Consider the following 18,976-nt stretch of genomic DNA (forward strand, 5'->3'; position numbering starts at 1 on the left):
GCTGGCGATTTCTAAGTCTGTGGTTCCGAGAGGGGGTAACCAGGCTCACTAATAAAGGTCAAGCCACTTGGCTGCCAGAATGCCCTGCTTCAGCACAGACCAGAAAGGCATTGTGATAAGCGTATCCCCGGTATAGTCAGGGGTTAATGGGAGTCCCCCCCGTCCCCCCAGTATACGGCCAGAACCATGGACCCGGTACTTGTGGTTCGGACTGTCTCCAACCAGCCATAATGTTGTGAGAGTGAAATTATGTCTAAGTCCAGCTTTGGTACATTAGAAGCAACTCTGAAACTTAACCTAAGCGTTTTTCGAAACTACTTTTTGGCTAACCTCTTATAGGAAGGTCTAGGAGCTCTGAAAATGAACGTGCGCGTCTTTCACTCTTCCCGAGGGACTTAGAAGAATTTTGTGATATTTTTTATTAAAATGGTGTATAAGGGTATATATATAAATATATTTTATGCACTGTATATGAGCTGGCGATTTCTAAGTCTGTGGTTCCGAGAGGGGGTAACCAGGCTCACTAATAAAGGTCAAGCCACTTGGCTGCCAGAATGCCCTCCTTCAGCACAGACCAGAAAGGCATTGTGATAAGCGTATCCCCGGTATAGTCAGGGGTTAATGGGAGTCGCCCCCTTCCCCCCAGTATACGGCCAGAACCATGGACCCGGTACTTGTGGTTCGGACTGTCTCCAACCAGCCATAATGTTGTGAGAGTGAAATTATGTCTAAGTCCAGCTTTGGTACATTAGAAGCAACTCTGAAACTTAACCTAAGCGTTTTTCGAAGCTACTTTTTGGCTAACTTCTTATAGGAAGGTCTAGGAGCTCTGAAAATGAACGTGCGCGTCTTTCACTCTTCCCGAGGGACTTAGAAGAATTTTGTGATATTTTTTATTAAAATGGTGTATAAGGGTATATATATAAATATATTTTATGCACTGTATATGAGCTGGCGATTTCTAAGTCTGTGGTTCCGAGAGGGGGTAACCAGGCTCACTAATAAAGGTCAAGCCACTTGCCTGCCAGAATGCCCTCCTTCAGCACAGACCAGAAAGGCATTGTGATAAGCGTATCCCCGGTATAGTCAGGGGTTAATGGGAGTCGTCCCCGTCCCCCCAGTATACGGCAGAACCATGGACCCTGTACTTGTGGGTCGGACTGTCTCCAACCAGCCATAATGTTGTGAGAGTGAAATTATGTCTAAGTACAGCTTTGGTACATTAGAAGCTACTCTGAAACGTAACCTAAGCGTTTTTCGAAGCTACTTTTTGGCTAACTTCTTATAGGAAGGTCTAGGAGCTCTGAAAATGAACGTGCGCGTCTTTCACTCTTCCTGAGGGACTTAGAAGAATTTTGTGATATTTTTTATTAAAATGGTGTATAAGGGTATATATATAAATATATTTTATGCACTGTATATGAGCTGGCGATTTCTAAGTCTGTGGTTCCGAGAGGGGGTAACCAGGCTCACTAATAAAGGTCAAGCCACTTGGCTGCCAGAATGCCCTCCTTCAGCACAGACCAGAAAGGCATTGTGATAAGCGTATCCCCGGTATAGTCAGGGGTTAATGGGAGTCGTCCCCTTCCCCCCAGTATACGGCCAGAACCATGGACCCGGTACTTGTGGTTCGGACTGTCTCCAACCAGCCATAATGTTGTGAGAGTGAAATTATGTCTAAGTCCAGCTTTGGTACATTAGAAGCAACTCTGAAACTTAACCTAAGCGTTTTTCGAAGCTACTTTTTGGCTAACTTCTTATAGGAAGGTCTAGGAGCTCTGAAAATGAACGTGCGCGTCTTTCACTCTTCCCGAGGGACTTAGAAGAATTTTGTGATAATTTTTATTAAAATGGTGTATAAGGGTATATATATAAATATATTTTATGCACTGTATATGAGCTGGCGATTTCTAAGTCTGTGGTTCCGAGAGGGGGTAACCAGGCTCACTAGTAAAGGTCAAGCCACTTGGCTGCCAGAATGCCCTGCTTCAGCACAGACCAGAAAGGCATTGTGATAAGCGTATCCCCGGTATAGTCAGGGGTTAATGGGAGTCGTCCCCGTCCCCCCAGTATACGCCCAGAAACATGGACCCGGTACTTGTGGTTCGGACTGTCTCCAACCAGCCATAATGTTGTGAGAGTGAAATTATGTCTAAGTCCAGCTTTGGTACATTAGAAGCAACTCTGAATCTTAACCTAAGCGTTTTTCGAAGCTACTTTTTGGCTAACTTCTTATAGGAAGGTCTAGGAGCTCTGAAAATGAACGTGCGCGTCTTTCACTCTTCCCGAGGGACTTAGAAGAATTTTGTGATAATTTTTATTAAAATGGTGTATAAGGGTATATATATAAATATATTTTATGCACTGTATATGAGCTGGCGATTTCTAAGTCTGTGGTTCCGAGAGGGGGTAACCAGGCTCACTAATAAAGGTCAAGCCACTTGGCTGCCAGAATGCCCTGCTTCAGCACAGACCAGAAAGGCATTGTGATAAGCGTATCCCCGGTATAGTCAGGGGTTAATGGGAGTCGACCCCGTCCCCCCAGTATACGCCCAGAACCATGGACCCGGTACTTGTGGTTCGGACTGTCTCCAACCAGCCATAATGTTGTGAGAGTGAAATTATGTCTAAGTCCAGCTTTCGTACATTAGAAGCAACTCTGAAACTTAACCTAAGCGTTTTTCGAAACTACTTTTTGGCTAACCTCTTATAGGAAGGTCTAGGAGCTCTGAAAATGAACGTGCGCGTCTTTCACTCTTCCCGAGGGACTTACTGTAGAAGAATTTTGTGATATTTTTTTATTAAAATGGTGTATAAGGGTATATATATAAATATATTTTATGCACTGTATATGAGCTGGCGATTTCTAAGTCTGTGGTTCCGAGAGGGAGGTTCCAGGCTCACTAATAAAGGTCAAGCCACTTGGCTGCCAGAATGCCCTCCTTCAGCACAGACCAGAAAGGCATTGTGATAAGCGTATCCCCGGTAAAGTCAGGGGTTAATGGGAGTCGCCCCCTTCCCCCCAGTATATGGCCAGAACCATGGACCCGGTACTTGTGGTTCGGACTGTCTCCAACCAGCCATAATGTTGTGAGAGTGAAATTATGTCTAAGTCCAGCTTTGGTACATTAGAAGCAACTCTGAAACTTAACCTAAGCGTTTTTCGAAAATACTTTTTGGCTAACTTCTTATAGGAAGGTCTAGGAGCTCTGAAAATTAACGTGCGCGTCTTTCACTCTTCCCGAGGGACTTAGAAGAATTTTGTGATATTTTTTATTAAAATGGTGTATAAGGGTATATATATAAATATATTTTATGCACTGTATATGAGCTGGCGATTTCTAAGTCTGTGGTTCCGAGAGGGGGTAACCAGGCTCACTAATAAAGGTCAAGCCACTTGGCTGCCAGAATGCCCTCCTTCAGCACAGACCAGAAAGGCATTGTGATAAGCGTATCCCCGGTATAGTCAGGGGTTAATGGGAGTCGTCACCTTCCCCCCAGTATACGGCCAGAACCATGGACCCGGTACTTGTGGTTCGGACTGTCTCCAACCAGCCATAATGTTGTGAGAGTGAAATTATGTCTAAGTCCAGCTTTGGTACATTAGAAGCAACTCTGAAACTTAACCTAAGCGTTTTTCGAAACTACTTTTTGGCTAACCTCTTATAGGAAGGTCTAGGAGCTCTGAAAATGAACGTGCGCGTCTTTCACTCTTCCCGAGGGACTTAGAAGAATTTTGTGATATTTTTTATTAAAATGGTGTATAAGGGTATATATATAAATATATTTTATGCACTGTATATGAGCTGGCGATTTCTAAGTCTGTGGTTCCGAGAGGGGGTAACCAGGCTCACTAATAAAGGTCAAGCCACTTGGCTGCCAGAATGGCCTGCTTCAGCACAGACCAGAAAGTCATTGTGATAAGCGTATCCCCGGTATAGTCAGGGGTTAATGGGAGTCCCCCCCGTCCCCCCAGTATACGGCCAGAACCATGGACCCGGTACTTGTGGTTCGGACTGTCTCCAACCAGCCATAATGTTGTGAGAGTGAAATTATGTCTAAGTCCAGCTTTGGTACATTAGAAGCAACTCTGAAACTTAACCTAAGCGTTTTTCGAAACTACTTTTTGGCTAACCTCTTATAGGAAGGTCTAGGAGCTCTGAAAATGAACGTGCGCGTCTTTCACTCTTCCTGAGGGACTTAGAAGAATTTTGTGATATTTTTTATTAAAATGGTGTATAAGGGTATATATATAAATATATTTTATGCACTGTATATGAGCTGGCGATTTCTAAGTCTGTGGTTCCGAGAGGGGATAACCAGGCTCACTAATAAAGGTCAAGCCACTTGGCTGCCAGAATGGCCTGCTTCAGCACAGACCAGAAAGGCATTGTGATAAGCGTATCCCCGGTATAGTCAGGGGTTAATGGGAGTCGTCCCCGTCCCCCCAGTATACGGCCAGAACCATGGACCCTGTACTTGTGGGTCGGACTGTCTCCAACCAGCCATAATGTTGTGAGAGTGAAATTATGTCTAAGTCCAGCTTTGGTACATTAGAAGCAACTCTGAAACTTAACCTAAGCGTTTTTCGAAGCTACTTTTTGGCTAACTTCTTATAGGAAGGTCTAGGAGCTCTGAAAATTAACGTGCGCGTCTTTCACTCTTCCCGAGGGACTTAGAAGAATTTTGTGATATTTTTTATTAAAATGGTGTATAAGGGTATATATATAAATATATTTTATGCACTGTATATGAGCTGGCGATTTCTAAGTCTGTGGTTCCGAGAGGGGGTAACCAGGCTCACTAATAAAGGTCAAGCCACTTGGCTGCCAGAATGCCCTCCTTCAGCACAGACCAGAAAGGCATTGTGATAAGCGTATCCCCGGTATAGTCAGGGGTTAATGGGAGTCGTCCCCTTCCCCCCAGTATACGGCCAGAACCATGGACCCGGTACTTGTGGTTCGGACTGTCTCCAACCAGCCATAATGTTGTGAGAGTGAAATTATGTCTAAGTCCAGCTTTGGTACATTAGAAGCAACTCTGAAACTTAACCTAAGCGTTTTTCGAAGCTACTTTTTGGCTAACTTCTTATAGGAAGGTCTAGGAGCTCTGAAAATGAACGTGCGCGTCTTTCACTCTTCCCGAGGGACTTACTGTAGAAGAATTTTGTGATATTTTTTTATTAAAATGGTGTATAAGGGTATATATATAAATATATTTTATGCACTGTATATGAGCTGGCGATTTCTAAGTCTGTGGTTCCGAGAGGGAGGTTCCAGGCTCACTAATAAAGGTCAAGCCACTTGGCTGCCAGAATGCCCTCCTTCAGCACAGACCAGAAAGGCATTGTGATAAGCGTATCCCCGGTAAAGTCAGGGGTTAATGGGAGTCGCCCCCTTCCCCCCAGTATACGGCCAGAACCATGGACCCGGTACTTGTGGTTCGGACTGTCTCCAACCAGCCATAATGTTGTGAGAGTGAAATTATGTCTAAGTCCAGCTTTGGTACATTAGAAGCAACTCTGAAACTTAACCTAAGCGTTTTTCGAAAATACTTTTTGGCTAACTTCTTATAGGAAGGTCTAGGAGCTCTGAAAATTAACGTGCGCGTCTTTCACTCTTCCCGAGGGACTTAGAAGAATTTTGTGATATTTTTTATTAAAATGGTGTATAAGGGTATATATATAAATATATTTTATGCACTGTATATGAGCTGGCGATTTCTAAGTCTGTGGTTCCGAGAGGGGGTAACCAGGCTCACTAATAAAGGTCAAGCCACTTGGCTGCCAGAATGCCCTCCTTCAGCACAGACCAGAAAGGCATTGTGATAAGCGTATCCCCGGTATAGTCAGGGGTTAATGGGAGTCGTCCCCTTCCCCCCAGTATACGGCCAGAACCATGGACCCGGTACTTGTGGTTCGGACTGTCTCCAACCAGCCATAATGTTGTGAGAGTGAAATTATGTCTAAGTCCAGCTTTGGTACATTAGAAGCAACTCTGAAACTTAACCTAAGCGTTTTTCGAAGCTACTTTTTGGCTAACTTCTTATAGGAAGGTCTAGGAGCTCTGAAAATGAACGTGCGCGTCTTTCACTCTTCCCGAGGGACTTAGAAGAATTTTGTGATAATTTTTATTAAAATGGTGTATAAGGGTATATATATAAATATATTTTATGCACTGTATATGAGCTGGCGATTTCTAAGTCTGTGGTTCCGAGAGGGGGTAACCAGGCTCACTAGTAAAGGTCAAGCCACTTGGCTGCCAGAATGCCCTGCTTCAGCACAGACCAGAAAGGCATTGTGATAAGCGTATCCCCGGTATAGTCAGGGGTTAATGGGAGTCGTCCCCGTCCCCCCAGTATACGCCCAGAAACATGGACCCGGTACTTGTGGTTCGGACTGTCTCCAACCAGCCATAATGTTGTGAGAGTGAAATTATGTCTAAGTCCAGCTTTCGTACATTAGAAGCAACTCTGAAACTTAACCTAAGCGTTTTTCGAAACTACTTTTTGGCTAACCTCTTATAGGAAGGTCTAGGAGCTCTGAAAATGAACGTGCGCGTCTTTCACTCTTCCCGAGGGACTTAGAAGAATTTTGTGATATTTTTTTATTAAAATGGTGTATAAGGGTATATATATAAATATATTTTATGCACTGTATATGAGCTGGCGATTTCTAAGTCTGTGGTTCCGAGAGGGGGTAACCAGGCTCACTAATAAAGGTCAAGCCACTTGGCTGCCAGAATGCCCTCCTTCAGCACAGACCAGAAAGGCATTGTGATAAGCGTATCCCCGGTATAGTCAGGGGTTAATGGGAGTCGTCCCCTTCCCCCCAGTATACGGCCAGAACCATGGACCCGGTACTTGTGGTTCGGACTGTCTCCAACCAGCCATAATGTTGTGAGAGTGAAATTATGTCTAAGTCCAGCTTTGGTACATTAGAAGCAACTCTGAAACTTAACCTAAGCGTTTTTCGAAGCTACTTTTTGGCTAACTTCTTATAGGAAGGTCTAGGAGCTCTGAAAATGAACGTGCGCGTCTTTCACTCTTCCCGAGGGACTTACTGTAGAAGAATTTTGTGATATTTTTTTATTAAAATGGTGTATAAGGGTATATATATAAATATATTTTATGCACTGTATATGAGCTGGCGATTTCTAAGTCTGTGGTTCCGAGAGGGAGGTTCCAGGCTCACTAATAAAGGTCAAGCCACTTGGCTGCCAGAATGCCCTCCTTCAGCACAGACCAGAAAGGCATTGTGATAAGCGTATCCCCGGTAAAGTCAGGGGTTAATGGGAGTCGCCCCCTTCCCCCCAGTATACGGCCAGAACCATGGACCCGGTACTTGTGGTTCGGACTGTCTCCAACCAGCCATAATGTTGTGAGAGTGAAATTATGTCTAAGTCCAGCTTTGGTACATTAGAAGCAACTCTGAAACTTAACCTAAGCGTTTTTCGAAAATACTTTTTGGCTAACTTCTTATAGGAAGGTCTAGGAGCTCTGAAAATTAACGTGCGCGTCTTTCACTCTTCCCGAGGGACTTAGAAGAATTTTGTGATATTTTTTATTAAAATGGTGTATAAGGGTATATATATAAATATATTTTATGCACTGTATATGAGCTGGCGATTTCTAAGTCTGTGGTTCCGAGAGGGGGTAACCAGGCTCACTAATAAAGGTCAAGCCACTTGGCTGCCAGAATGCCCTCCTTCAGCACAGACCAGAAAGGCATTGTGATAAGCGTATCCCCGGTATAGTCAGGGGTTAATGGGAGTCGTCCCCTTCCCCCCAGTATACGGCCAGAACCATGGACCCGGTACTTGTGGTTCGGACTGTCTCCAACCAGCCATAATGTTGTGAGAGTGAAATTATGTCTAAGTCCAGCTTTGGTACATTAGAAGCAACTCTGAAACTTAACCTAAGCGTTTTTCGAAGCTACTTTTTGGCTAACTTCTTATAGGAAGGTCTAGGAGCTCTGAAAATGAACGTGCGCGTCTTTCACTCTTCCCGAGGGACTTAGAAGAATTTTGTGATAATTTTTATTAAAATGGTGTATAAGGGTATATATATAAATATATTTTATGCACTGTATATGAGCTGGCGATTTCTAAGTCTGTGGTTCCGAGAGGGGGTAACCAGGCTCACTAGTAAAGGTCAAGCCACTTGGCTGCCAGAATGCCCTGCTTCAGCACAGACCAGAAAGGCATTGTGATAAGCGTATCCCCGGTATAGTCAGGGGTTAATGGGAGTCGTCCCCGTCCCCCCAGTATACGCCCAGAAACATGGACCCGGTACTTGTGGTTCGGACTGTCTCCAACCAGCCATAATGTTGTGAGAGTGAAATTATGTCTAAGTCCAGCTTTCGTACATTAGAAGCAACTCTGAAACTTAACCTAAGCGTTTTTCGAAACTACTTTTTGGCTAACCTCTTATAGGAAGGTCTAGGAGCTCTGAAAATGAACGTGCGCGTCTTTCACTCTTCCCGAGGGACTTAGAAGAATTTTGTGATATTTTTTTATTAAAATGGTGTATAAGGGTATATATATAAATATATTTTATGCACTGTATATGAGCTGGCGATTTCTAAGTCTGTGGTTCCGAGAGGGGGTAACCAGGCTCACTAATAAAGGTCAAGCCACTTGGCTGCCAGAATGCCCTCCTTCAGCACAGACCAGAAAGGCATTGTGATAAGCGTATCCCCGGTATAGTCAGGGGTTAATGGGAGTCGCCCCCTTCCCCCCAGTATACGGCCAGAACCATGGACCCTGTACTTGTGGTTCGGACTGTCTCCAACCAGCCATAATATTGTGAGAGTGAAATTATGTCTAAGTTCAGCTTTGGTACATTAGAAGCAACTCTGAATCTTAACTTAAGCGTTTTTCGAAGCTACTTTTTGGCTAACTTCTTATAGGAAGGTCTAGGAGCTCTGAAAATGAACGTGCGCGTCTTTCACTCTTCCCGAGGGACTTAGAAGAATGTTGTGATAATTTTTATTAAAATGGTGTATAAGGGTATATATATAAATATATTTTATGCACTGTATATGAGCTGGCGATTTCTAAGTCTGTGGTTCCGTGAGGGGGTAACCAGGCTCACTAATAAAGGTCAACCCACTTGGCTGCCAGAATGCCCTGCTTCAGCACAGACCAGAAAGGCATTGTGATAAGCGTATCCCCGGTATAGTCAGGGGTTAATGGGAGTCGTCCCCTTCCCCCCAGTATACGGCCAGAACCATGGACCCGGTACTTGTGGTTCGGACTGTCTCCAACCAGCCATAATGTTGTGAGAGTGAAATTATGTCTAAGTCCAGCTTTCGTACATTAGAAGCAACTCTGAAACTTAACCTAAGCGTTTTTCGAAACTACTTTTTGGCTAACCTCTTATAGGAAGGTCTAGGAGCTCTGAAAATGAACGTGCGCGTCTTTCACTCTTCCCGAGGGACTTAGAAGAATTTTGTGATATTTTTTTATTAAAATGGTGTATAAGGGTATATATATAAATATATTTTATGCACTGTATATGAGCTGGCGATTTCTAAGTCTGTGGTTCCGAGAGGGGGTAACCAGGCTCACTAATAAAGGTCAAGCCACTTGGCTGCCAGAATGCCCTCCTTCAGCACAGACCAGAAAGGCATTGTGATAAGCGTATCCCCGGTATAGTCAGGGGTTAATGGGAGTCGCCCCCTTCCCCCCAGTATACGGCCAGAACCATGGACCCTGTACTTGTGGTTCGGACTGTCTCCAACCAGCCATAATGTTGTGAGAGTGAAATTATGTCTAAGTTCAGCTTTGGTACATTAGAAGCAACTCTGAAACTTAACCTAAGCGTTTTTCGAAGCTACTTTTTGGCTAACTTCTTATAGGAAGGTCTAGGAGCTCTGAAAATGAACGTGCGCGTCTTTCACTCTTCCCGAGGGACTTAGAAGAATGTTGTGATAATTTTTATTAAAATGGTGTATAAGGGTATATATATAAATATATTTTATGCACTGTATATGAGCTGGCGATTTCTAAGTCTGTGGTTCCGTGAGGGGGTAACCAGGCTCACTAATAAAGGTCAACCCACTTGGCTGCCAGAATGCCCTGCTTCAGCACAGACCAGAAAGGCATTGTGATAAGCGTATCCCCGGTATAGTCAGGGGTTAATGGGAGTCGTCCCCTTCCCCCCAGTATACGGCCAGAACCATGGACCCGGTACTTGTGGTTCGGACTGTCTCCAACCAGCCATAATGTTGTGAGAGTGAAATTATGTCTAAGTCCAGCTTTGGTACATTAGAAGCAACTCTGAATCTTAACCTAAGCGTTTTTCGAAGCTACTTTTTGGCTAACTTCTTATAGGAAGGTCTAGGAGCTCTGAAAATTAACGTGCGCGTCTTTCACTCTTCCCGAGGGACTTAGAAGAATTTTGTGATAATTTTTATTAAAATGGTGTATAAGGGTATATATATAAATATATTTTATGCACTGTATATGAGCTGGCGATTTCTAAGTCTGTGGTTCCGAGAGGGGGTAACCAGGCTCACTAATAAAGGTCAAGCCACTTGGCTGCCAGAATGCCCTGCTTCAGCACAGACCAGAAAGGCATTGTGATAAGCGTATCCCCGGTATAGTCAGGGGTTAATGGGAGTCGTCCCCGTCCCCCCAGTATACGCCCAGAACCATGGACCCGGTACTTGTGGTTCGGACTGTCTCCAACCAGCCATAATGTTGTGAGAGTGAAATTATGTCTAAGTCCAGCTTTCGTACATTAGAAGCAACTCTGAAACTTAACCTAAGCGTTTTTCGAAACTACTTTTTGGCTAACCTCTTATAGGAAGGTCTAGGAGCTCTGAAAATGAACGTGCGCGTCTTTCACTCTTCCCAAGGGACTTACTGTAGAAGAATTTTGTGATATTTTTTTATTAAAATGGTGTATAAGGGTATATATATAAATATATTTTATGCACTGTATATGAGCTGGCGATTTCTAAGTCTGTGGTTCCGTGAGGGGGTAACCAGGCTCACTAATAAAGGTCAACCCACTTGGCTGCCAGAATGCCCTGCTTCAGCACAGACCAGAAAGGCATTGTGATAAGCGTATCCCCGGTATAGTCAGGGGTTAATGGGAGTCGTCCCCTTCCCCCCAGTATACGGCCAGAACCATGGACCCGGTACTTGTGGTTCGGACTGTCTCCAACCAGCCATAATGTTGTGAGAGTGAAATTATGTCTAAGTCCAGCTTTGGTACATTAGAAGCAACTCTGAATCTTAACCTAAGCGTTTTTCGAAGCTACTTTTTGGCTAACTTCTTATAGGAAGGTCTAGGAGCTCTGAAAATGAACGTGCGCGTCTTTCACTCTTCCCGAGGGACTTAGAAGAATTTTGTGATAATTTTTATTAAAATGGTGTATAAGGGTATATATATAAATATATTTTATGCACTGTATATGAGCTGGCGATTTCTAAGTCTGTGGTTCCGAGAGGGGGTAACCAGGCTCACTAATAAAGGTCAAGCCACTTGGCTGCCAGAATGCCCTGCTTCAGCACAGACCAGAAAGGCATTGTGATAAGCGTATCCCCGGTATAGTCAGGGGTTAATGGGAGTCGTCCCCGTCCCCCCAGTATACGCCCAGAACCATGGACCCGGTACTTGTGGTTCGGACTGTCTCCAACCAGCCATAATGTTGTGAGAGTGAAATTATGTCTAAGTCCAGCTTTCGTACATTAGAAGCAACTCTGAAACTTAACCTAAGCGTTTTTCGAAACTACTTTTTGGCTAACCTCTTATAGGAAGGTCTAGGAGCTCTGAAAATGAACGTGCGCGTCTTTCACTCTTCCCGAGGGACTTAGAAGAATGTTGTGATAATTTTTATTAAAATGGTGTATAAGGGTATATATATAAATATATTTTATGCACTGTATATGAGCTGGCGATTTCTAAGTCTGTGGTTCCGTGAGGGGGTAACCAGGCTCACTAATAAAGGTCAACCCACTTGGCTGCCAGAATGCCCTGCTTCAGCACAGACCAGAAAGGCATTGTGATAAGCGTATCCCCGGTATAGTCAGGGGTTAATGGGAGTCGTCCCCTTCCCCCCAGTATACGGCCAGAACCATGGACCCGGTACTTGTGGTTCGGACTGTCTCCAACCAGCCATAATGTTGTGAGAGTGAAATTATGTCTAAGTCCAGCTTTGGTACATTAGAAGCAACTCTGAATCTTAACCTAAGCGTTTTTCGAAGCTACTTTTTGGCTAACTTCTTATAGGAAGGTCTAGGAGCTCTGAAAATTAACGTGCGCGTCTTTCACTCTTCCCGAGGGACTTAGAAGAATTTTGTGATAATTTTTATTAAAATGGTGTATAAGGGTATATATATAAATATATTTTATGCACTGTATATGAGCTGGCGATTTCTAAGTCTGTGGTTCCGAGAGGGGGTAACCAGGCTCACTAATAAAGGTCAAGCCACTTGGCTGCCAGAATGCCCTGCTTCAGCACAGACCAGAAAGGCATTGTGATAAGCGTATCCCCGGTATAGTCAGGGGTTAATGGGAGTCGTCCCCGTCCCCCCAGTATACGCCCAGAACCATGGACCCGGTACTTGTGGTTCGGACTGTCTCCAACCAGCCATAATGTTGTGAGAGTGAAATTATGTCTAAGTCCAGCTTTCGTACATTAGAAGCAACTCTGAAACTTAACCTAAGCGTTTTTCGAAACTACTTTTTGGCTAACCTCTTATAGGAAGGTCTAGGAGCTCTGAAAATGAACGTGCGCGTCTTTCACTCTTCCCAAGGGACTTACTGTAGAAGAATTTTGTGATATTTTTTTATTAAAATGGTGTATAAGGGTATATATATAAATATATTTTATGCACTGTATATGAGCTGGCGATTTCTAAGTCTGTGGTTCCGAGAGGGAGGTTCCAGGCTCACTAATAAAGGTCAAGCCACTTGGCTGCCAGAATGCCCTCCTTCAGCACAGACCAGAAAGGCATTGTGATAAGCGTATCCCCGGTAAAGTCAGGGGTTAATGGGAGTCGCCCCCTTCCCCCCAGTATACGGCCAGAACCATGGACCCGGTACTTGTGGTTCGGACTGTCTCCAACCAGCCATAATGTTGTGAGAGTGAAATTATGTCTAAGTCCAGCTTTGGTACATTAGAAGCAACTCTGAAACTTAACCTAAGCGTTTTTCGAAAATACTTTTTGGCTAACTTCTTATAGGAAGGTCTAGGAGCTCTAAAAATGAACGTGCGCGTCTTTCACTCTTCCCGAGGGACTTAGAAGAATTTTGTGATATTTTTTATTAAAATGGTGTATACTGTAAGGGTATATATATAAATATATTTTATGCACTGTATATGAGCTGGCGATTTCTAAGTCTGTGGTTCCGAGAGGGGGTAACCAGGCTCACTAATAAAGGTCAAGCCACTTGGCTGCCAGAATGCCCTGCTTCAGCACAGACCAGAAAGGCATTGTGATAAGCGTATCCCCGGTATAGTCAGGGGTTAATGGGAGTCGCCCCCTTCCCCCCAGTATACGGCCAGAACCATGGACCCGGTACTTGTGGTTCGGACTGTCTCCAACCAGCCATAATGTTGTGAGAGTGAAATTATGTCTTAGTCCAGCTTTGGTACATTAGAAGCAACTCTGAAACTTAACCTAAGCGTTTTTCGAAGCTACTTTTTGGCTAACTTCTTATAGGAAGGTCTAGGAGCTCTGAAAATGAACGTGCGCGTCTTTCACTCTTCCCGAGGGACTTAGAAGAATTTTGTGATATTTTTTATTAAAATGGTGTATAAGGGTATATATATAAATATATTTTATGCACTGTATATGAGCTGGCGATTTCTAAGTCTGTGGTTCCGAGAGGGGGTAACCAGGCTCACTAATAAAGGTCAAGCCACTTGGCTGCCAGAATGCCCTGCTTCAGCACAGACCAGAAAGGCATTGTGATAAGCGTATCCCCGGTATAGTCAGGGGTTAATGGGAGTCGTCCCCGTCCCCCCAGTATACGGCCAGAACCATGGATCCTGTACTTGTGGGTCGGACTGTCTCCAACCAGCCATAATGTTGTGAGAGTGAAATTATGTCTAAGTCCAGATATGGTACATTAGAAGCAACTCTGAAACTTAACCTAAGCGTTTTTCGAAGCTACTTTTTGGCTAACTTCTTATAGGAAGGTCTAGAAGCTCTGAAAATGAACGTGCGCGTCTTTCACTCTTCCCGAGGGACTTAGAAGAATTTTGTGATAATTTTTATTAAAATGGTGTATAAGGGTATATATATAAATATATTTTATGCACTGTATATGAGCTGGCGATTTCTAAGTCTGTGGTTCCGAGAGGGGGTAACCAGGCTCACTAATAAAGGTCAAGCCACTTGGCTGCCAGAATGCCCTGCTTCAGCACAGACCAGAAAGGCATTGTGATAAGCGTATCCCCGGTATAGTCAGTGGTTAATGGGAGTCCCCCCCGTCCCCCCAGTATACGCCCAGAACCATGGACCCGGTACTTGTGGTTCGGAATGTCTCCAACCAGCCATAATGTTGTGAGAGTGAAATTATGTCTAAGTCCAGCTTTGGTACATTAGAAGCATCTGAAACTTAACCTAAGCGTTTTTCGAAAATACTTTTTGGCTAACTTCTTATAGGAAGGTCTAGGAGCACTGAAAATGAACGTACGCGTCTTTCACTCTTCTCGAGGGACTTAGAAGAATTTTGTGATATTTTTTATTAAAATGGTGTATAAGGGTATATATATAAATATATTTTATGCACTGTATATGAGCTGGCGATTTCTAAGTCTGTGGTTCCGAGAGGGGGTAACCAGGCTCACTAATAAAGGTCAACCCACTTGGCTGCCAGAATGCCCTGCTTCAGCACAGACCAGAAAGGCATTGTGATAAGCGTATCCCCGGTATAGTCAGGGGTTAATGGGAGTCGTCCCCGTCCCCCCAGTATACGGCCAGAACCATGGACCCGGTACTTGTGGTTCGGACTGTCTCCAACCAGCCATAATGTTGTGAGAGTGAAATTATGTCTAAGTCCAGCTTTGGTACATTAGAAGCAACTCTGAAACTTAACCTAAGCGTTTTTCGAAGCTACTTTTTGGCTAACTTCTTATAGGAAGGTCTAGGAGCTCTGAAAATGAACGTGCGCGTCTTTCACTCTTCCCGAGGGACTTAGAAGAATTTTGTGATATTTTTTATTAAAATGGTGTATAAGGGTATATATATAAATATATTTTATGCACTGTATATGAGCTGGCGATTTCTAAGTCTGTGGTTCCGAGAGGGGGTAACCAGGCTCACTAATAAAGGTCAAGCCACTTGCCTGCCAGAATGCCCTGCTTCAGCACAGACCAGAAAGGCATTGTGATAAGCGTATCCCCGGTATAGTCAGGGGTTAATGGGAGTCGTCCCTGTCCCCCCAGTATACGGCCAGAACCATGGACCCGGTACTTGTGGTTCGGACTGTCTCCAACCAGCCATAATGTTGTGAGAGTGAAATTATGTCTAAGTCCAGCTTTGGTACATTAGAAGCAACTCTGAAACTTAACCTAAGCGTTTTTCGAAGCTACTTTTGGCTAACTTCTTATAGGAAGGTCTAAGAGCTCTGAAAATGAACGTGCGCGTCTTTCACTCTTCCCGAGGGACTTAGATGAATTTTGTGATATTTTTTATTAAAATGGTGTATAAGGGTATATATATAAATATATTTTATGCACTGTATATGAGTTTGCGATTTCTAAGTCTGTGGTTCCGAGAGGGGGTAACCAGGCTCACTAATAAAGGTCAAGCCACTTGGCTGCCAGAATGCCATCCTTCAGCACAGACCAGAAAGGCATTGTGATAAGCGTATCCCCGGTATAGTCAGGGGTTAATGGGAGTCGTCCCCTTCCCCCCAGTATACGGCCAGAACCATGGACCCGGTACTTGTGGTTCGGACTGTCTCCAACCAGCCATAATGTTGTGAGAGTGAAATTATGTCTAAGTCCAGCTTTGGTACGTTAGAAGCAACTCTGAAACTTAACCTAAGCGTTTTTCGAAGCTACTTTTTGGCTAACTTCTTATAGGAAGGTCTAGGAGCTCTGAAAATGAACGTGCGCGTCTTTCACTCTTCCCGAGGGACTTAGAAGAATTTTGTGATAATTTTTATTAAAATGGTGTACAGTATAAGGGTATATATATAAATATATTTTATGCACTGTATATGAGCTGGCGATTTCTAAGTCTGTGGTTCCGAGAGGGGGTAACCAGGCTCACTAATAAAGGTCAAGCCACTTGGCTGCCAGAATGCCCTGCTTCAGCACAGACCAGAAAGGCATTGTGATAAGCGTATCCCCGGTATAGTCAGGGGTTAATGGGAGTCCCCCCCGTCCCCCCAGTATACGCCCAGAACCATGGACCCGGTACTTGTGGTTCGGAATGTCTCCAACCAGCCATAATGTTGTGAGAGTGAAATTATGTCTAAGTCCAGCTTTGGTACATTAGAAGCATCTGAAACTTAACCTAAGCGTTTTTCGAAAATACTTTTTGGCTAACTTCTTATAGGAAGGTCTAGGAGCACTGAAAATGAACGTGCGCGTCTTTCACTCTTCTCGAGGGACTTAGAAGAATTTTGTGATATTTTTTATTAAAATGGTGTATAAGGGTATATATATAAATATATTTTATGCACTGTATATGAGCTGGCGATTTCTAAGTCTGTGGTTCCGAGAGGGGGTAACCAGGCTCACTAATAAAGGTCAAGCCACTTGGCTGCCAGAATGCCCTGCTTCAGCACAGACCAGAAAGGCATTGTGATAAGCGTATCCCCGGTATAGTCAGGGGTTAATGGGAGTCGTCCCCGTCCCCCCAGTATACGGCCAGAACCATGGACCCGGTACTTGTGGTTCGGACTGTCTCCAACCAGCCATAATGTTGTGAGAGTGAAATTATGTCTAAGTCCAGCTTTGGTACATTAGAAGCAACTCTGAAACTTAACCTAAGCGTTTTTCGAAGCTACTTTTTGGCTAACTTCTTATAGGAAGGTCTAGGAGCTCTGAAAATGAACGTGCGCGTCTTTCACTCTTCCCGAGGGACATAGAAGAATTTTGTGATATTTTTTATTAAAATGGTGTATAAGGGTATATATATAAATATATTTTATGCACTGTATATGAGCTGGCGATTTCTAAGTCTGTGGTTCCGAGAGGGGGTAACCAGGCTCACTAATAAAGGTCAAGCCACTTGCCTGCCAGAATGCCCTGCTTCAGCACAGACCAGAAAGGCATTGTGATAAGCGTATCCCCGGTATAGTCAGTGGTTAATGGGAGTCCCCCCCGTCCCCCCAGTATACGCCCAGAACCATGGACCCGGTACTTGTGGTTCGGAATGTCTCCAACCAGCCATAATGTTGTGAGAGTGAAATTATGTCTAAGTCCAGCTTTGGTACATTAGAAGCATCTGAAACTTAACCTAAGCGTTTTTCGAAGCTACTTTTTGGCTAACTTCTTATAGGAAGGTCTAGGAGCTCTGAAAATGAACGTGCGTGTCTTTCACTCTTCCCGAGGGACTTAGATGAATTTTGTGATATTTTTTATTAAAATGGTGTATAAGGGTATATATATAAATATATTTTATGCACTGTATATGAGCTGGCGATTTCTAAGTCTGTGGTTCCGAGAGGGGGTAACCAGGCTCACTAATAAAGGTCAAGCCACTGGCTGCCAGAATGCCATCCTTCAGCACAGACCAGAAAGGCATTGTGATAAGCGTATCCCCGGTATAGTCAGGGGTTAATGGGAGTCGTCCCCTTCCCCCCAGTATACGGCCAGAACCATGGTCCCGGTACTTGTGGTTCGGACTGTCTCCAACCAGCCATAATGTTGTGAGAGTGAAATTATGTCTAAGTCCAGCTTTGGTACATTAGAAGCAACTCTGAAACTTAACCTAAGCGTTTTTCGAAGCTACTTTTTGGCTAACTTCTTATAGGAAGGTCTAGGAGCTCTGAAAATGAACGTGCGCGTCTTTCACTCTTCCCGAGGGACTTAGAAGAATTTTGTGATAATTTTTATTAAAATGGTGTATAAGGGTATATATATAAATATATTTTATGCACTGTATATGAGCTGGCGATTTCTAAGTCTGTGGTTCCGAGAGGGGGTAACCAGGCTCACTAATAAAGGTCAAGCCACTTGGCTGCCAGAATGCCCTGCTTCAGCACAGACCAGAAAGGCATTGTGATAAGCGTATCCCCGGTATAGTCAGGGGTTAATGGGAGTCGTCCCTGTCCCCCCAGTATACGGCCAGAACCATGGACCCGGTACTTGTGGTTCGGACTGTCTCCAACCAGCCATAATGTTGTGAGAGTGAAATTATGTCTAAGTCCAGCTTTGGTACATTAGAAGCAACTCTGAAACTTAACCTAAGCGTTTTTCGAAGCTACCTTTTGGCTAACTTCTTATTGGAAGGTCTAGGAGCTCTGAAAATGAACGTGCGCGTCTTTCACTCTTCCCGAGGGACTTAGAAGAATTTTGTGATAATTTTTATTAAAATGGTGTATAAGGGTATATATATAAATATATTTTATGCACTGTATATGAGCTGGCGATTTCTAAGTCTGTGGTTCCGAGAGGGGGTAACCAGGCTCACTAATAAAGGTCAAGCCACTTGGCTGCCAGAATGCCCTCCTTCAGCACAGACCAGAAAGGCATTGTGATAAGCGTATCCCCGGTATAGTCAGGGGTTAATGGGAGTCGTCCCCTTCCCCCCAGTATACGGCCAGAACCATGGACCCGGTACTTGTGGTTCGGACTGTCTCCAACCAGCCATAATGTTGTGAGAGTGAAATTATGTCTAAGTCCAGCTTTGGTACATTAGAAGCAACTCTGAAACTTAACCTAAGCGTTTTTCGAAGCTACTTTTTGGCTAACTTCTTATAGGAAGGTCTAGGAGCTCTGAAAATGAACGTTCGCGTCTTTCACTCTTCCCGAGGGACTTAGAAGAATTTTGTGATAATT

This window comes from Ascaphus truei, chromosome 5, assembly GCF_040206685.1.
Source record: "Ascaphus truei isolate aAscTru1 chromosome 5, aAscTru1.hap1, whole genome shotgun sequence".
In the NCBI taxonomy this organism is placed as follows: Eukaryota; Metazoa; Chordata; class Amphibia; order Anura; family Ascaphidae; genus Ascaphus; species Ascaphus truei.